Genomic DNA, 3,845 nt, shown 5'->3' with positions numbered 1-3,845 from the left:
AAAGACATCATGCCTGTTAAAGTGGAGGGTCAGCAAAGAAAAGGAAGACCCCCAACTAGATGATTGTCACAGTGGCAGAAGCAATGGGCTCAAGCTTAGCAAGGATTGTGAGGTTGGCAAAGGACCAGGCAGTGTTTCATTCTTTTGTGCATAAGGTCTCTATAAATCGGTACCCACTCAATATCACCTAGCAACAACAACAATACTTTGCTCTGAATGGCGCTGTAGGATAAACACAGGAATGCTAATCTCAGGTTGCCTGTTCAAACCTTCCAGTCGTTCCTGGAGATCTTATACAGGGTCACTAAGAATTGGAACTGACTCGTTGGCAACAACAACAAATGATACATACTCAAGTGCGTTTTTTAAGGTTCTGTAAATAGGGCCCTTGTAAGTAGGAATTATAGGTTTCGGATTTTTACTGAAAATGGACAGTCTAGATTTAATACATTTACCATATTTGTGTGACTATCTTAGAGGAAGTTTAAAACTGAAAAGATACAATAATTGATCAAATATTTTACTCAATGAAAAAAGCAGTAAATCAACTACTTAATAATTAACCAACCACATATCTAAAAAATAAAAAATAAAAATAGAAAGTTTCCATTATACCAAATAATCACAAAGCACACAATCTGTGTGTGCATCTAGTAAAAATAACAATTTACTCAAGCATGGTAAAGAATAGGTATCATTTCCTCCCTAAAACCATTTTCTTCTTGTATTACTCAAACAAAGCTCAAGATTAAGGACGTCTTCTTTAAGAAAAAAAAAAATAATAATAATAACCTGTATGTTGTTGTTGTTGTTGTTAAGTGCCGTCGAGTCGGTTCCGACCCATAGCGACCCTGAATAGGGTTTCCGAGGTTGTAAATCTTTACGGGAGCAGATCGCCTCATCTTTCTCCCACAGAGCAGCTGGTAGTTTCGAACTGCTGACCTTCCGGTTCGCAGCCCGATTCGTAACCACTACACTACCAGAGCTCCTTAATAACCTGTATACACTTATATAAATGTAAAAATGATTTTCAAGAACTGTAAAATTCAAATTTAGAGTTGATTTATCAAGTCAATGAATCTGTATTTGAATATTTTAGAATTTGTTTTATTTGTCAATAATATCTATATATGCGTATGTTATGTTAAAATGTTTTAATTTAATGACATTTGAAATTCCAAAAGAAATTGATTTTTTATAGTTAAAAACACCAAATACTGGGTTTCTAGAAGAAAAAAAAGAAAATCTCAATTTCCCTGACCGGGAATCGAACCCGGGCCGCGGCGGTGAGAGCGCCGAATCCTAACCACTAGACCACCAGGGAAGCTGAAAGGTACTCTTCCTAAATTCTATTTGCTAGTTACAGATTGCCACGTACTTCTGCCTACCAATAGGGAATGGTTTTCACTTCCTCAGTTTTGTTCAGAGATTCAGGTTTGGAAACCCAATCAAATGCTCAGTGCTTCTTCCTTACACAGTTCTGCGGCCGACCTGCAAAGTAAACCCGGACCCACCAAATCCAGTTCTCTTCTGACACACATGCTGGACAAGACGTCCTGAATTTCTCATTTTAATCATATTAAAATTCTCATTTTAATCATATTAAATCTGTGTACACAGAGAAACTTCAAGTACTGTCCAGACTGTGTAATTTGTTTTATTATTTTCTTAATTATCGAATTTCTTCTTCCAAATTAACCTCTGTTTCTGTTTGTCTTTCTCTCTCACGCGGATAATAAATTGCACGAAAATGTTACTGAACTGACACTAGTTCGCTGGGAGCGCCACCACACGCGTCCTCGGCACAGAGCTGTAAATGTGGGCAATGGAGGCAAGGTAGTTTATAGGACATCTACTTGGTATTACCTGGTTTCAGATTAGCTGCCGAGAGTTATGCGGGATAGGCCTAGTAACGAGCCAGACATTGCACAGGAATCCAAGTAAACGCTTTAAACCTGCTATGTTTCCATTATCTGATTTTTCAACAAGTGTTATGATCTGAGAAACGGCTTCACTTCTCAGCATTTATGTACTATACACATGAAATGAGGCAATTCCAAAGTAGGCAAGAAACCTTACAGCCCAGCCTCAATTCAGAAACCCTTAAAGCAGAAAGCATTAGGAAGTTAGTCAGCTTTTACAGTGCCATCCGTTACAGTTGAAGAAATGTAACCCATGAGATGCCGCTCCGCTACAACATGAAAGGAGGCTTAAGTAAAGCATATAAATTTGTAACGAACTTGCTCACAACACATCTGGCACTATTGTAAATTACAGCCATCATCCATTGCCACAGAAGGCAGTTCAAACTTGCCAGCCGCTCCTCGTAAACCCTATACAGAGTCGCCGTGAGTGGGAACAGACTCGATGGCACTTCACAACAACAACTATGCTAGAACATTGTTTCTTCTTTTCAAAACAACTCAGCTGGAGTTTCCATGATTGGCATGGTTTCTCTAAAATTCATTACTAATGTGAAAGAGGTGGATTAAAATAATTTATTATGATAAATGAAATGGAAAAAACCACTAGACGACATTTCTAAACTTAATTGTTACATTTTGAAGGGGACACACACCTCTTTCCTAAACCAAGGAAGGAAGCTACTTAAGGAAATCGAATTCAATAGGTGGAGCTCTTGCCTCTCAACCAGGGAATTTCCAGAGTTTATCCTTACTGTATCAGGTTTCCAAGAAAAAAGATAAAGCTGAAAATAGATTTTGAATGATTTTAATTTATATTTTAACAGGTATAGTCACAGTATTGTACAAAAGGTACAACAGATTACAGGAAAAGCCACCCTCCCATTTTTATTCCCCATTTATTCTTCCCAGAGATAACGAGTGTTAACTGGTTTCTTCTGTACCCTACCAAAAGTAGCCTATGCATACAAATAAATATCTATTTCTCCCCACCCTTTTATTTTGAAACATTGCAGACGTACAGAAAATTACAAATAAAGTACAATGAGCACACAGGCCCAGACTGTCCAATATAGTAGTGCCCACCACATGTGGCTATTTTGCAGTTGAAATGTGACTAGTTCAAACGTTATGTTACATGTTCTGTGCGGGTAGCATACACATTGGATTTTGAAACCTTAGAATGAAAATAATGTAAAATATCTTACTAGTAATTTTATGTTGATTATATTTTGAAATGATAATAATTGGTTATATTAGGTTAAATAAACTGTATTATTGAAACTAATTTCAGTTTCTTTTTACTTTTTAAATGTAGTAACTAAAATATTTTAAATTATATATGTGGCTTGCATTATACTTCTATTTTACAGTACTGATCTAGAGTCACCTGTCACTATTTTGTCATATTTGTTTTCAGTTTCTCCCTTCCTATTTTTTTAATCAACTAAAGTTAATTGTAGACATCATGATACTTTACTTCTATGTGCATCATCGTGTCTCCTAAGAACAAACAATACAATGTTACACTTAGAAATTTTAAATTGACATATAACATTACTTATTATACAGTCTAGAATAAAATTTCCTAACTGACGTAAAAAGCCATTTGCAGTTTTTCTTTTTATCCAAGAAAGAAGAGGCTTTTTTACAGCTTGGGAAACCCTATATAGGGTCGCTATGAGTCGGAACCATCTCCACAGCACAACACCACCAATCAAGAATTACATATTGCCGTTAATTGTCACGTGCCTTTGTCTCTTTCCTTTTGTCGGAAACCGTTTCCCAACCTTATTTTTTCTTTTACAAGATAGATACTATTGAAAAGAATCAGACTTTTGTTGTTGTTGCATAATGACCTGTATAGGGTTTCTGAGGATCAAACCTTGTGGTTCGCAGTCCACAAGGTCGTCAGTTCAAACC

The 3,845-nt window shown here is 36.5% G+C and overlaps 1 non-coding gene across 1 annotated transcript; it reads right to left on the bottom strand.

The window, feature by feature from the left end:
• Window positions 1-1,252: 1,252 nt before the first annotated feature.
• TRNAE-CUC lies at window positions 1,253-1,324 on the bottom strand. The gene has a single exon. It is a non-coding gene; the product is annotated as a tRNA-Glu (tRNA).
• Window positions 1,325-3,845: the final 2,521 nt, after the last annotated feature.

The sequence above is a fragment of the Chrysochloris asiatica genome, unplaced genomic scaffold (assembly GCF_000296735.1).
Source record: "Chrysochloris asiatica unplaced genomic scaffold, ChrAsi1.0 scaffold00013, whole genome shotgun sequence".
NCBI lineage: Eukaryota > Metazoa > Chordata > Mammalia > Afrosoricida > Chrysochloridae > Chrysochloris > Chrysochloris asiatica.
Note: the sequence above shows the minus strand (reverse complement) of the source record. Positions and strands in the feature narration are given on the sequence as shown.